Source organism: Cheilinus undulatus, linkage group 7 (genome assembly GCF_018320785.1).
Source record: "Cheilinus undulatus linkage group 7, ASM1832078v1, whole genome shotgun sequence".
NCBI lineage: Eukaryota > Metazoa > Chordata > Actinopteri > Labriformes > Labridae > Cheilinus > Cheilinus undulatus.
This window is the reverse complement of record NC_054871.1, coordinates 31,591,807-31,608,190: the sequence shown is the minus strand read 5'-3', so window position 1 is coordinate 31,608,190 and position 16,384 is coordinate 31,591,807. Positions and strand designations below refer to the sequence as shown.

The following is a 16,384-nucleotide window of genomic DNA, read 5'->3' as shown; positions in this document are numbered from 1 at the left end:
AATGATTTCAAAGCTCAATTATATAAACTTAGAAATGTTTTCATGACTGAAATTCGGCCTGGTGGTTCGTAACACAGTGGACTGTCATACAATAAACCTAAAATACAAATTTGTTTTATCACTATACAGGGACTTTAATGTCACATTAGCTGATTTGGATCATTTGTCCCATGATAAATGCTAACTTTCTCTTGTTTTATTGGTAAAAAAAAATAATAAATAAAGCTTGCCACATCTATCTGTGTGCCCCTGATGTAGTTTTGCCCGTGTCATCTCCACAGACAGTAAACTAGTGTCCCCCTCACTGAGCGCCTCTTCACTCTGATAATTGTGCATTGTTGTGCCATTGATGTGCTCCAAAGTAAAGCCAATTAGTCATTAATTAGTTCCATTCCAGTCTCTGAATAATTCTGCTTCAGGTTTTGGCACTTACAGGCTTCAGGAGTCTCTTGTGGATGACAGCGGGGAGCAGAGCCGGAGATGCTGAACACTCACACACTCACACTCACACACTCACAGACACCAGCTTGAAGACAAACGCTCCGGTCCTCCTCCCCTCAGCTCCTGAGTGCAGCTCAAACAACGGGAACTATTTTCCTCTGATAAACCTCATGAATGGGACTTTTCCCTGCGCTGGATCCCGAGCCCGTGAGCGTCAACGTGGACGTGGACAGACAGCGAAGGACAGTCTTCTTTCCAATCCGAGGAGGAAAAAGACGCAGCAATGACAGAGCAGCAGTCGTGCGCAGCGGCAAAATAGAGCAACTATTGTAGGGACTGGAGATTGATAACACAACTGGGGCGAGCAACGAGGGGCGGCAGATGCAATTTCCAGCCGTTGCAGCTGGTTTTAAGCGCTGGATGGGCTGTTACTGCGTTTTCTTTTTCATCACTGACTCCTTTAACATTACTTGGACGGCTGTCTGTGCGGGAGGACCGCTGCTGCTGCAGAGACTAACGGGGTATGCCATGTGTCGTTGCGCGACATAGAAGCTCTTTGTGGGCTGTTTTGCACCGGGGACAGGTGGTGCTCTATGTGTGTGTGTCTGTGTTGAAACTAGCAGGGGGCCACGGACACACAACCCCCTGAGACAGTTGTCTTGGGGATGTCAGGCCGGCGTACGGGATCAGTTTTTGCCAGAGACAGGTGCGACAGGGAGGAGTAGTTTACAAAGCCCCGCGCAGGATCTGGTAACGCACTAACGAGCTCTTCCACTCGGATCAAACTCGGATTTTTTTTTCTAATCAGCGGGACACACAATCGACTCAAACTGCACCTTTTCACAAGATAATCAAAGGTAAGTGACCCGAGCTGTCCGGAGTGGGTGCTGGGTGGTGTTGGTGCGCTCCGGGAACGGGTTCATGTCGCGCTTTGATGCCGCTTTGGATGATTTGTGATGCCTCTAATCACCCGAAATAATTGAATTGTGTGAGTTGTCTTAAACGTGCTGGGTTAATACACAATCCCTCATCTACAATGCAACGCATCCCAGCTTTTTCCAGCAGGTTTTCATTGTGTAATTTCCAATTTCATACTGCGTAGCTCGCAGCCACGCACCAAACACGCAGCCTTGACGAGGCACTTCACCATTCAGGTATTGATTCCACATCGACAGGACTCTGAGCGTGTGATTGAAAATGGCTCGAGTTCTATAGCCTGTGATCATTTGTTGGTGTTTGTTCCTGCCGGCCTTTGTTAGACTGCCTTTTCCTCTAGGAACTGTTACATTTTCAGACTTTCCCTGCTGTGCCAAGAGGAATTTTTCATCCATTCTGACATTGCAGTTGATTTTGAACTTGAAATCCTCATTTCCAAGTCTGCTGTGTTGCATAAATGTGGAAGCAGATATTGCAAGTGTCTAGAGATTGATCCAAATGTGCCCCCCTCTGTGAGTCTGGTGTTTTCTCTCCTTTATTGAATCATCCTGAGGTTGTGTTTGCTCCATAGTCCTTCCTGCCGGGCCCCTTGTGTCCACTACTCCTTCCTCCAGGCTCTGCCATCCTTCCCTCCCCTCCTCTCCCTCTCCTCTCTGCAGTATAGCTGCTATCTTTACGGTTGCACAGAGCTACTTGGCAGGGTAGTGTCAGAATCACATTTTTGCCCCCTTTTTTTGTGTCAGAGGAGGACGGCTGACTCTCAATAGCTGGCTCCAAGTCTCCTAAAGTTTCCCCATTTGGGAGCTGTGTGTTTTTTTGTTGTGGCCCCCTGTTTCAAATTCAAATTGCCTTTCAAGCAGCCTTTTTGTCCGGCACCTCCAAAGTTTGTGGACTGGAAAGAGAGACAGAGAAGTGACTGAAGTCCCTGAGGGTTAGAGCATTCCTGTAATGAGCCCAAATGTGTGTGACCATGTGAGGAGGAAAGAGAGAGATATATCTAAAGAAAGCCAGACAGTGCCTCTTGTCCAGTGACGCTGAGGGAGTAGCAGCACCTCTCTGTCTCTTTCTGATTGTGTCAATCAGCCTAGGAGGACAAGAGCCCCTTTAATTCCTCCTCCTCACCCGCCCTGGCATCCAGGGCCCTGGGCTGCTGCTGCAGGTTACACATAAATCCATCCTACCTGCTGCTCAGATGCTGCATCAGGGGCAAAAGTGCTGCAGCACCAAACCTGGCCTTGGAAACATTTTCATAGTGCATAAACTCCATCATAAACTAGGTCTAGCAGCTCTTCTGGCACGACACAAGAGGAGTGGTGCCCTTTTTTCCCTCTCATTTGCCAACATCTCCTCGTGGGCCTGTCACACCCGCAGTAATTACAGGAGAAGCACTATCAGAGGGAATAAATTAATAGACAACAGAGGAAATACCTGTCTGATATGATCTCTGATCTTATTGTACTGGATCTCATTTTCATTTGCTCGGAAGTCAAGGACAAAACTCTCTGTGGGAGAAGAATGACCAAGATTTGCTAGTACATTCAGTCATTAAGTTTGAATTTTTAGGAATTCACCCAATATATACTTCTAAAAATGCTGTTTTAAAGACAATGCAAGGAGTTTTTAGGTGTTTATCATAATTAAAAAAACTGCCATTACTGACACTGAGTGTCAAATTAACTAGGGATGCATGATAATGTGTTTTTTTTTTTTTATCTGATATCTGATACCCAGATATTCACAAAATAATTCTTCCTGATACTGATATTTAAATGTATTTCAGACCTAAGACTTCAGCAATTAAAAGACACAATTTAAGGTTTGAGGATGAACAAATTAACACATTTCAGTCCTTTAAACATGCTTTAAAAGACATGATGGCGACTAAAGAAAAAGCCCCACAGTCTCTGTCCCACTTTCATATCATCACTCGCCCTCTGCTGTCACAGTGAACTGATGTTGAGCTGTAGTGTAGCAGCTGATGACGTGCACTCCATGTTATCCAACATGGTTTTCTCATATTGCGCACTTTGGAAAAACTGATAAAGTGGAAATTTTTACATTCATGAAGTGTTCTCATACATTCTGGTAAAGGCCACACAGAGTGACTGTAGAAAACGTTTAAGTGTTGGCAAACTGCATCATGGTTCCACATGTTTTTTGCTTTTAATCTATCTGTAGAACTTTCCCCTTTATTATAATGCAGCCAAGAAAGTTTACTACTTCCCTTCCCTTTTCCTCTGCCATCTTCATTTGTTTGAACTATGGTTAAATCATCTCCCCTCAAAACATGAGCTGTGCATAAATTGCTCAAAGCAGCAGAGGTTGTTTGCACTAAAAAGAGTGAAATACCTCCAGACTGCTAATTGTTTGTAAGCTTCCTCTGTGCTAATACAGAGGCTGACTGAACATACAGCACATGCATGTGCTTGCTTTAAACTAGCGGTTTTCAATTGGTCAAGCCTCAGGACTCAGCATCAACTCTACATAGACAAACTGTGGCCCAGATTTCTGATTTCTTTTTTTTTTCTTTTGACCAACTGGATTAATTTGATGAAAAATGGTACAGTTTAGACCCAAACAGTACAGGACAGGTGACAAATCAAAGAGATGGGACAAAAGCCTGTTTAAGGGAGTCACATGGACTTTTTGGTGCCACTTTTGTTTCCAGGAACACATTGGTGACCCACTGAAAAGGACCTGCGACCCACTTTTGGGTCCTGACCCACTAGTTGAGAACCACTGCTTTCAACACAGAATACTGTAGAACTGAGCCATATGGATCCGTCCAAAAGGTCGGCCCTCTGGATTTGGCCTGTTGCCACTGATACCCAATCTAGGTTTTAAGTCAGAATTGGACTGACATCCAATATCACGATCGGATTGGTGCATCTTCAGAGTGATTTCCTTTCATTAATATGATCAATAAAAGCACACAAAACCAGAGTTTTCCCTTTATAGTGTATTTTTTCATTTTTGTAACTGCTGCTTCAGAATGGGGGATTTATGGCAAGCTACTAGAGTAAGAAAATTGTTTCCTTATCCACACACACAAAAAAATCAGTCTATTTCACTCATTTTAAAAAAGCATATGTATGAGACTTTTACAAAAAAGCCTCAATCTCCTGAAAGGAGCTATGACCTAGGCCTCTCTCAAGATTTACCTCTGATAGAGCTTCATTAAAAGTTAATTCTTGCAATAGGTGTCTTAGATTTTATACAAGGTTTCCTCAAATCTTTATAGGTTCTTCCTTCAGGCCAAGGGGCAGGGTATAAATGTTTTATAAGTCAGAATATAAATAACCAAACTGTAGAAAGCATCACTCCTGCCAAAAGAGATGACTCAGTAGGGGGCAAGACGGCACAGACATGTTGGCCGAACATAAGGAAGGCACTCAAAGGAACGGTGTACCTGATGGCCTGAGCACTAAAAGTGATTAGTGGAGAAACTTCAACACATAAAAAAGGCAATCCTTTAAAGTGAACGCTGGTACAGGAGGAGCAGGGTTTTTATGCCAATGAAGAAGTCCAATAGCAAGGCTAAATGTGTGGCCAGAAAACCAGACCATGGAGTTTGTACGATCCCAGCGCTGATGTCAGTCTTTTGGATTTTTTTTCTCCTTGCAGCTTAACAAACTGCTCACCAGAGCAGGGCTAATCCTCAGCCAGCAGTGCCCAGCGATTTATTATAAAGTTAGCTAATTTGGGGAGATCGGCAACATCCTGCCCTACACACACGCACTTGACAGATCCCTGCCGTCTTCACTGCAGAGTCCACAATCGCCAATTAGTCTAAAGAATCGTGTTTATGTGTGCGGCGGTCATTAAGAGACAAGAAAAAGACGGGGTGAGAGTTTGCACATGTCGATCAGAGAGAAACATAAGAGACTTTGTTCATCACTTTATGTCTGTTTGCCTTCCTGTCTTGTATAGACTTTGTGTGTGAGCATGTGTGTGAGTCAGTCTGTCTGTGTGCTCAATACAAGTGTGATTCAGCACCATCCAGCATCGCTTGAATGGGTGCCCTGTTTGTGCCGCGTATGTGACGCCAACAGCCGCTCTGCACCCCTCGCTTTGGAGCAAGTGTTGTGCCCATATGCGCAAAAAAAAAAAAAAAAAAAAAAAAAAACAGGTGCCTTTTCACTGTGACTTAATCCCTTTCCTCACCTCCCAGCTGCACCCTGCAGGGGGTGTTACGCCACCTTAGGGCCTGGGGCAGCTTCCACAGGAAATAAAAAATCAGATTACTCAGATACAGTTTCGGTTGCCAGACAAGTTCAGTTTTATTGCCTCTCCCCTTTTTTTTTCTCCTCTCTGACTTTGAGTCTGAGAATTTGATAGGAGAAACCTGAAATTGACCTCAAATTTAAGATGGAGGTTGTAACAATGAGAATCTCACTCTTTTGTCAGAATAATCCTCTTAAACCAAGTCCTTCAATGTCACCTGTACAAAAATATTGATGAAGGACTCATTCAATGTCAGGTTAGTTAAAACCACATTCTTGGTCTTTTTTAAACAAAACTTAAGCCTAATCAAATGAAAAACATAAAAGATATTTAAGATTACATTTCAACCCTTTCAATCATCTGTACCTATGCTAACATGTCTTGTGGTGCTTTTTAGTTGCATTATGGGAGATGTAATATCTAGGGTTGTCCTGATACCAAAAATTCAAACCTTGTTGCCAGAGATTTAACAATTATCGTACCATGAAATATGACAGTTATCAGGGTTATCACAGTATTGTAATGATTACCTGAAAATCCTCATCAAGTTTGCTGTTTAAAAAGCATTGTAAACAAATCAGCAGCACAGACTACCATACACTCTTTGTTTTTATAAACAAGTATTAACATTAAAAGTGAACATGGAAAACCTTATCAAATAAGCATTAACTCAGGATTTGGTTAAGAAGGTTGTCAGACTTTTTACTATTTTGCTACAGTACTCTAGTACTATGGGCTTTAGTGTGTGATAGGACAAAAGTTCCAAAGTTACTAAAAAAAAGATATACAAGTCATATTTTCAGCCCAAATCTCCTAATCAGCCTGACCCCTTATCCATTGCACCATCTATGTTTTTCTATTTTTTGGTGAAAAGACACAACACATTTTTAAAAACGCTGAGTAGAACTTCAGTTTGATTGTTTAAAAGGTCATGATTCCATCTTTTCTATCTACTCCATGTTACTGAAAAAAAAAACACATTTCTTGTCCTTTGCAATTGTATTTATTCAACTTTCTCAAATGAACCTGAATGTTAAAATGAAACCTTGTGACATTTTATTGACATTTGCTCAATCATTATTTTTACTGAGCTGACCTTGAATGCAATATAACCGTCTTTCAGCTTGTTAACTTTAATTCTGCTGATTTCTGCATTGGATTAATATCTAACAGGGGCTTTCTTCAAAGTTGGAGAGATCTTTTCATGGCCTTTCTGAGCAGATGAGTAGCAGCTAAAGCCACAGTCTGAGTTTTTTTTTTTCCCTTAAGTCAACAGTCAAAGGCACTGCATTTTGTTTTGATTAGTTTCATAATACTGGTGTGCTTTAAGCTCATTAATTGATTAACCTACTGCTAAAGTGCTCCTTAGGCCTACTTGCATGTTTGCGTCAATGCTCAGCACTCTGCAGACGAGAGAAATAGCGCTGTCTCATCATCACTAAAATGGTCCTTTACATCCCAAGTTGACCTGTGGATGTTTATTGACTTGTTACTAATAAAAGCCAAACAATATCAGTAATTTCTTGTTGTCAGTAACCAAAAATGGCAGGCACATTCCTGCACACTGTCTAAATCAAACAAAAACATCGACGTAGTGCTGGTACCAAAATGTTGCCATTGTGTTTTGTGCAAGGGAATTGTTTGCTTTTTGTGATGGATGTATTCCCCTCTACACAGCAGCCTTATGAAATAAATGTAGCTTTTTTAGGTTTTGCACTTGTTGATTCAAGGTCTACTCTAAGTCAACTCTCTTCTTTAACCCTTGGAACCCCAAACCAGTTTTTGCTACTTTTGGTAGGCAGTATTTTCAATGCAAAATGCATGCAGAATCTCAGCCCTTTTAAGCATAATTGTGTAGATTTATAGATAAATATAGATGTCTATTTTTTTCAGGACAACCCTGGCTATCAGAATATGTGTGCTACAAGAATGTTAGAGGAATGTGTCAAAAGTTAAATGACAACAAAGAACAATTAATAGAACAACACAGAAATTTAATCTGTACAATTTACAAATTGCACCCAGATCAACAATGAAAAAGCCTTTTCACATCTGCTTTAGATCAGATAGATACTTTAATGTCATTCAAAAATACACCCTAAGTGCAAAATTGAACAAAATTTTGTTACATCAGCTCCAGAAAAACTAAGGCCGAGGACACTTAATTAAAACATGGTTAAAAAAAACTGTAAAAAAAAAGAATCATAAATAGAATGATAATACTTCATTTAAAAGAAACATGATAAAGGGCATTTCAGCAGCAGATATATTGCACTAAGATGCACCCACTAAAGTGCTTTTAAAACAGTGTGGGGCTCAACCATTTGAGTTTGTGGTGTAGAATTTAAAGTCCAAGTCTGTTTGAGTTTAACCCTTTACCTACTGAGTTTAAAGTGGCGAATAGGACATATTTTGTTATTATGGCTGTAAGGTTAATGATTATTGCACATTATATGGAATTGTCAGCAGTTTAAAAGAAGAACAATACAAAACTGGTGTTTTGCTATGAATGCCCACGTCATATGGTTGCGAGTACCGTAATAAGCCATATATGTGTGCATGCCCACAATTCTCAGCTTTCCAACACAGTTGGAATTTTCTGATCGGACAAACTTTGACGGAGTTACGGTAACAATACTACGGACATATTAAACGTAGTGTCAGCGCTATGGCAGTATGTAAAGGGTTAACAGTCTGATTGCCAAGGGAATGAAATTGTTGCAGAACCTGGCTCTTCTGCACTTCCGGCTGCAATACCTCCTGCCAGAGGTCAGTAGGATGAACAGACCATGGTGTGGGTGTGTGCAGTCCTTGATCATGTTGTTCGCTCGTGACAAGCAGCGTCCAAGACTAGGGCTGCAGTAATCAATTCATTTTGTAATCGAGTACTCTATCGATTCTTCTGGTGATGAATCGGGTACTCTAAGAAATATTGCATTTTTTTAAACAGTCACTTTTGCTTTTTTCAAGAGAAGTAGTACTAGACAAATGAGAAAAGAAGCTGGGCCCCTTAAATGAACTACTTCTATATAAAAAATTGGTATTAACATATCTCCAAAGAAAATACAGTGCTTAACAAATTTATTAGACCATAGACCTGTCATATTTGTCTCAAAGACCTTCCAGCATCATGAAGTGCTTCAATGCTGACTCTTCATTTTCAGTCAGCTCTCCACGTTTTACCATTTTGAACAGGAATGAGGGATTTCAAACTGAATTCACCCAAATTTGAGCCGGCTCACTGGTCTTCTCTGAGAAGTCAGAAATTAATCAAGCATAACATTCAACCACTAAAACTCATTTTTCGGTTCAGGAATGCAAGTAAATAACTATAATTAGACATATTAATCAAGAAGTAATAATGTGCTTTTTTCAGTTTTTTGGAAATCAGTAAATTTGAAAATTCATGGATAACAATAATTATATTTTAGCATTAAAATATCATTTGGGTTAAAGAGCTTCTACATATTGATGTATTAACCATTGCAGAAACATAAAAAATGATTTTGGTAATTACCAATGCTGTTCATTTAAGGCAGCTGTGGCATAAACCTTACTTTGGTTAGGGTTAGGGTGGTCTAATAAATTTGTTAAGCACTGTATATTTTACAAAGTGCAATGAAGTTCTGGTGGCAATTTACATTTATTAAAATTAAAAAGAAAGGAAGTTAAATAATTACATTAGATTATGCCATATTTGAGGGTTTAGGGATTCTCTCCAAGGAAATTTGGGGTGCTGACACTTTATTTCTTCTGTTGTAGTTCATTTGTATTTTCCAATTTGTCATTAAAGTAAAGGGACACAATAATTTTAAAATCCTCTACCTTATGCATGAATGTGATATTTTACATTATAGCAAGAATAAAGCTCCATCTTTCACACAGTGGTCTGATGATGTCTGAAAGGTGAACCTTTAGATTACAGGAATATGGTCTATTTTTTTAAAGAGGGTTCACTTTTGATTTTTGCACATTTTTGTTTGTGAGTTCATTCACCATAAAATCTGACCTTTTAAGACCAGCCACTGACACAGAGAACACATCTTAAGGGATACAGCTGCTTCTATGACCTGTTGAATCCTGACTATATGATGATGAATTGTGACCTACTTAGTTTCTGTCTCAGTCAATGTCTGTGGCAATGGTGTGTTTCTATTCAGTTGGTGTCAATTCATTATCAATATAAGTCTTATCAAATTATTTGGGATGCTGAAACTTTTTAAAAAATTTGCTGCAATCAGTGCGCTGAATTTAAATAATTTATCATTAAATGTATAACATGAGAGAAAGAGAGAGAGAGAGAAAAAGAGAGAGGGGTAAAGCACCAAAACAGGACTTTAATCGCGAAGCCTGACTGTCTCTGTAAAACTGTCGGGTCAATCAGAGAAGTTTATGAAATCTTCTGAAGTCTGCCGACACAAACTAAGTGCTGTCTCACACCAGTGAGTCATGCAGGCAGCGTGTAAACTCCGAGATCTGTGTAGGTTCACCTGTGCAGGCATAGTGCCATATTTGCCATGAAGCAACGGCCAGTGGATCTGTAAAAACACAGGACGCGTGCCTGTCAACATCAATGCGTTATTTTCTCTCATGCATGTTATGTTATAGTCACAGTAAAAACAAGTGCATTGTGCCACAAAAAAAGCCATCCGTGCGAAACACAGCATGCCGTGCAACACGGCGCGATGTCCAAGATTACAGCATGGGCGATGGGTGTATATGGATACAGGACTGATTTAAGCGAAGCCTCGAGGCAGATAATATGCCTCGAGGAGTTTTTAAAATCATTTCAGCCCTATTTGAGACCAGTGTCCTGGATGGAGGGTAGAGAGGTACTAATAATATTTTCTGCTGTCCTCACCACTCTCTAGTTCCTACAGGCCTGGATTATCAGGAGAAAAATCAACAACTTGCTAACAAACCCACAGCAGACATATCGCTATCAACTCTCTCTCTAAAACCAGTTCACATTTTGCGCAAATGTGGAATTTTAGTGTGTAAAATGTGCATGAGTCTGCAACATCCAAATATTTTCTCTTTATTATTCAAGCCATAGAAGAGAAGTTTTTCCCACCTTTTCAAACTTGCAAATAACTCTCTTGCCTCTTGTTGTCTTTGATTGGCCCTGATTGGTCATTACAGCCAAGAAAACTACTGAAGAAGAAGTTGGGGCATTATGATTTGCAAAAAATGTAATAAATAGTCGTATTATCACGGATGTAGCCATGTGGATTTGTAGTGTCAAAGCTCTGAAAAAACTAGGTGCTTTGCACCTGGATTAAAACTGTTCTGGAAGGACTATAAATGCCAAAAGCTGTCTGTAGATCAGCAAAATGTGAGCTTCCCATCACAGTTTACTCTGTAGAGATCTGTCTTATTGAGATATTGCAAAGAGTGCCTGCCTATGATCCAGCAGGTTTCAGAGGGTCCTGTGCAATGCAAAGCCCTATTTGAACTTTGTTATAATTTCACTGCTTTCCATCTGATTAAAGATAATGGGTGATGATTTTCTCAAGAAACACATTATTGACTTTATTCAGTTGTTTAATATCCAGCCATGAACGAAGTTGCTTGGTAGAATCTGTTTTGTATTTTTCCTTCTATCTGAAGCTACAGAGATGAATTACCTTTAGTAATTCAAAAGTTGCATTTCTTTCGAGAAACAGTGGCCTTATTATTCTCTTTAATCAACATCCTGTCAACAGTTTTCATCAGCATCATTTGTTGCCATTTCCAGTGAAATCTGTATACCTCTAGAGGTAAGTGAGGTAGTTGGATTTATTGCAATTTGCAAAAAAATGTCCCTTTGGCTGAATTTTCTCCTTGGCAAGCATGAGTCATAAGAGCAAACATTTGATTCTAATTACATTTCAGTATTGCACGACGAACACCTGGATTTCCATTTGCCTCCCATGAGCTTGTCCAGTCTGCGTTGCTGAGCTTAAGCCAAACTGAGGCAGATGTATTAGCCTCTTTTTAGGAGCTGAGCTGTGAACATCCAAATTAGTTGACTTTAAGAATGACAGACTCATAGGAAATACCTTTGAGCGGATGAGTCTGAAGGAATGTGTCAAACCTGGCAACCCCCTGCCTGGTTTTCTATTTTTCTGTCATTCTTTTTCCACAACATTTCACCCCACATGTTTTCCTTCGCACATTCTGCCTCCACCACTGCTCCCCTCATTACCTCTCTGCTCCTGTCTCCCCCCCACCTTCCTGTCCCTCCCTCCCTTCTCCCTCTCTAGACCTTGATGTCAAGGCCTCTCAGGCAGTGTGGTCTCTGTCTGCAGCCTGTCAGGGCAGGGGCACTGCCCACTGGGACCCTGAATGGGACAAATTGACCGTAACAATGTTCCCACTTAGCATGTGGAGTCGGGAGAAAGAGAAGGTGAAAAGGAGGGCCCGATGATTGAGGGGAGAGAGAGAGGGAAGGAGAGAGAGAGCTGGACAGCTCTTTGAAACGTATGAATTGAAGACTTATATTAAAGCAGACACCTCACCTTTTTAGACCCTCTCCTCACATCCCCTCTCTGTCTTGTTCACACTCATACACCTTTTCTTGTTGTTGTTTGCCGAGGGCTAGAGCGCAGGTTGCCATGGCAGCAGGATAAACACATTTGCCTGTGACCCTGTGAGCCCTCACACACAAAAACACCTCATTCTCAAGGCCTAGATGCCTGCAAGGCGGTGCTCATGAAGTCTGGCACTTTGATTCCTCACTAAGGTGCTAGCGCCGCCCCACAAAGGGTCAAGGATCACCCACCCCCCATTAAAATGCAATAAGACGACCACCTCTGCCATTCAATCACACTGCTAGCCCCCCCGCACTCCCTTCTTCTTCTCTCCCCTTTCATCTTTTAATCATTTGTTTTCCCGCTCATGTCTTCCGCTCATCTCTTTCTCTGTCTGCTTCATGGCTTTTTTATACATCCAGCACAACGCCAAGAAAGCAGCCAGAATAGATGAGCCAGTTCAAAGCAGGAAACCTGATATAGTCAATAACAAGACTACTTTCATTTTTCTTTAAAAATGAAAGAGTGCTCTCATTGGCAGCCACAGGGTAGTTGCTCTCTTCTCTGAGCCTGTAGAGTCTATGATTTGGGTTTTTTTTTGTGTGTGTGCCTCTGCCCTTTAAGTGTGACAGCATGTCTTGGAGAAGTTGGAGTGGTATCACGTCGTGTAAGCCTGAGGTGGCTCAGTATGACGGGAACAAAGAATGCAGCTGCTATCACCAAAGGCCAAGTGGCTGTTGAATAAAGATGCTCCCCCCCAGTCGTCGAAACTGGCAATCCGTGTCGACTTATTGTACCTCCACAGGGGGAGTGCGCTCCTGCATGTGTGCTTCTCCTTTATTTGAATAAGGTAGACACACCAGGGATGCTCCCATTCTCTGCACATATGAGGAAGAGAGACATTTCCATGAGTATGAACTCCATCCTGCTGGCAGTGGACTGCGAGTGATAATGTGGGATGAAAAGAGAGGCAGACGTGTTTGTGATGGACACTGACTTTTACTTCCTGTACACGTAAAAAAAAAAGTGTAAGCAAGCTGAATGTTTTTCTCGGCTTGTTTGCGTGTCATTAAGCTGCAGTCACATAGCGCTCTCACAGTGGTGGACTCTTATGAAGCCTCGGTGTCAGCAGAGCCCCTGTTTGTTAACAAGAGAGGAGACTAATGAGGGGCCAGGGTCTGGCAGGGAGAGGACAGGGCAGTCCCATATACCACCCGGAATACATGAATACACACTGGCACATTGAGGCGCACATAATTGTGTGGTCTTATTCCCAGAAACACACAAATGCGCAGTTAAGAAATGAGCTACCACAAGCTGAAACCCTAGAGCAGCAAATTCAGCGCCAGCAGCCAAAACGCAATTATATAATTTCTCTTCCTTGACATGATATTAATAGCAACATTATTTCTATTATGGCATTCAAAGATGCACTTTGTTCACCTCCTGAGTTATGATCACTAATAAGGCAGAGTTTAACTACTGTACGGTGGGAGACAATGCTGAGTGGATGCTGGTCACACACATCCTGAATCATTTCCCGCATAAGCCCAGCGTGGATCTCCAGAAACTGTGCCCTGTGGGCCAGACTGTTTTTTTTTTTTTTTTTATCCCGCTGCTGTTTTATAGCTGATTCATTTCTTAGGGGAACTTCCAGCCCGAATGGCTCTATCCTGTCGTTTTATGGTCGCAGAGAAGCTGCAAAAATAAAATGAGAACGCTTTTCATTGCCCCTGCTGACAGAATTGTTTACTGCCAGTGCTGCAGCTTCAGCTGTTGTGGCTGTACACAGTTTGTACTAGTTTTGTGAGATTTTGACTGTAATCCTAAAAAATGTAAATGTTTGCTCACTTTGCTCGCCACTTGTTTTGTGCTTTGAGGTAATTAACAGCTAAACATGCTCAGTGACCTGGGGGAGTCAGTCATGCTGAAAAAACACGAAGAAAACTCAGGCTCAGTGGCAGTCAATGTGGGGACTTTGGCGAAGAGGACAGACGGAGCGGGGACTTCGACCTGCTGACTGTCCCCAGCTGGGGATGGCGACACACTGGTGGGTTGATTAGTGAAGCTGAACTGTAAGATGAAAGCAGAGATGATCAAGCAGAGAAAAGGGAGGAGGCAGGAGAAAATAGCGGAGGAGTCTTGAGAGGATTCAGACTCTGCTGCAGTACGAATAAGGGTCCTTGAACGTACTCGCCAAAATTAACGGCTCAGAAGCACCAATTAATGTACAGCCTCACTGTGGGTCTCTGCTGCGTCGAATCAAAGAGGTCTTGCTGTGCTGTGCGTCTGCTCATCTCAAACACACACTCATGCTCTACACACATATACACAGAGGGGGGATTTCAGCCAAAGAAACTGGAGCCAATGATTGAGAGATGAGATGAAAGTGTCACATGGAGCTAAAAGCTGAAAGTCAAGGTTAAAGAACAAAGGGATGGAGATGTGAGGCTTGTTAATAAGACAGTAAAAGGATGAAGGAATGGTGGAAACGAGCGGTTTTACATATACAATCCTGAAAACTTCTGGAAAAAGTTTCAACAGACTAGTGAGGTGTCAGGAGTAGTGTTGCATTGTATGCTGAAACGTATTTACTTACACAGTAGTTTATTAACAAAATGGTACTTTGTTTGCCAAATATGGCTATGGTGGTTTAAATCAGAGGCTCTCAAACTTTTTAGCCCACTACTCCCAAAATAAAGGTGCCTGAGACCGGGATGATTGAATAGTTTAAAAGCGAATATTAGGGCTTATGTTTCATGTCACTATGGTGGCTCAACAGTGTCAGTTTAAACAATCTGTAAAGAAAGGCACTCACTCCCTCTGTGAACCTGTAAGTACACAAAGTTAACATAAAGCCCTGGATAAAGACAAAAATAAGATATGAAAAAATCTAAATAATCTAACCACTGATTAGCATTTTGCCCTGATAAACCTGAAATTAGATATCCAAGATATCTCTAAAATTGTATTTAGTCAAAGTATAAACAAGTCATCCAACCCTCCCATTTGCTCGCAGGGAGTTTCTTGTATATTTCCTGCTGTGTTCTTATATCAGCTCTCTCTGATGCCACACAGAAAAATTGGTACTTGGATGTAGGGTGGGGGAATTTTGCTGTTTGTGTTCACACATGCAGTTCCGAATGCTTGGAAAGATTTTTAGGAATCTATACGTGAAAGTACTTAGGGACTGGAGCACGAAGAGGAGAACAGTGTTCTCTGAGGGCGGGAATATCAGAATCAAACCCATGGCCCATCTGGAGGCAACAGGTCTGGTGACAGCAGGCTGCATCTCAATCCAAGTCTCCCAACCATGGATGACAGCCAGGGTCTCCCCACGTCCAAGCCCCCTGGAGACCCAGCCGCTCCACCAGCAATCTGTCCCCTGATACTAACCACTCCAATCTGACAGCGAGGCGTGCTTGTTATGACGATTATGGACTCTAATTGATCGAATTGAAAGTGGACGTTTGATGACATGGTATTAGCTGCTGCTGTCAGAGATGAGTGGATTCTGTTTGGACGCTCTGAAGAAGAAATAATAGAGAGAGGATTTCAACTTCTTCACAGCAAATCTGTTAATGCACCAAATTATGTCCCAGACTGAATTCATTAACATTAATTTCACTTGATGTAACAATAGAAGCCACAAAACCAATACGCCACAATAATAATTGATATCCTACACACATAACAGCCACTGCCAGAGCCTGTGAGCTTCTACAATGGAACTGTTGATTGGCAAGTCCTCTGTGCAGGGTTTTCTGTGGTCTCTGCACATTCAGAGGGACCATCGCTAGCGTGCTCGCAGTGGCTAGTGGGTCATTTGTATTTGCATGTAAATGTTTTTCACCCCTCGGCTTGACTGGTGGGGCAATCAGAGTGCCTCTCTGTCTGCATTGCTAAGAGGGACGCTGCAATGACTGACTGTGACATTCAGAGCTTGGGCTGGGCCTCACCCTTTGCTTTCATTTGCTTGTTTCTTTCTGTGGGAAGCAGGAGGGGAAAGATTGGAAAGGGTGTTTTTATTTGAGTCAATTTAATACCTAGTCTATAGATTCTTAGGGTATATTCAGAGTCCCATTTTTAACAGCTTGATTTGCATAAAACGTGACACTGAGTCCACGCCATCCTACATACTTGCATTCAGTCACTGGACCTAATTCACCAACTGCTCTTAGAGAGGAATTTTTTGCAGTTATCCAAAGAACTCTGACATTCAGAAAACGTTTTTTCACTGGAATTGTTCTAAGGTAAGAACAAAATTTGCA

At 41.6% G+C, this 16,384-nt stretch overlaps 1 protein-coding gene across 1 annotated transcript in view; it reads left to right on the top strand.

Annotated features, from left to right (window-relative positions):
* Window positions 1-522: 522 nt before the first annotated feature.
* The window catches only part of sema6bb (sema domain, transmembrane domain (TM), and cytoplasmic domain, (semaphorin) 6Bb), a 228,068-nt gene continuing 212,206 nt past the window's right edge, over window positions 523-16,384 (top strand). Inside the window, exon 1 of the mRNA XM_041790994.1 lies at window positions 523-1,298. The gene's annotated coding sequence lies outside the window, so the exon portion shown is untranslated. The remainder of the gene's footprint in view (window positions 1,299-16,384) is intronic.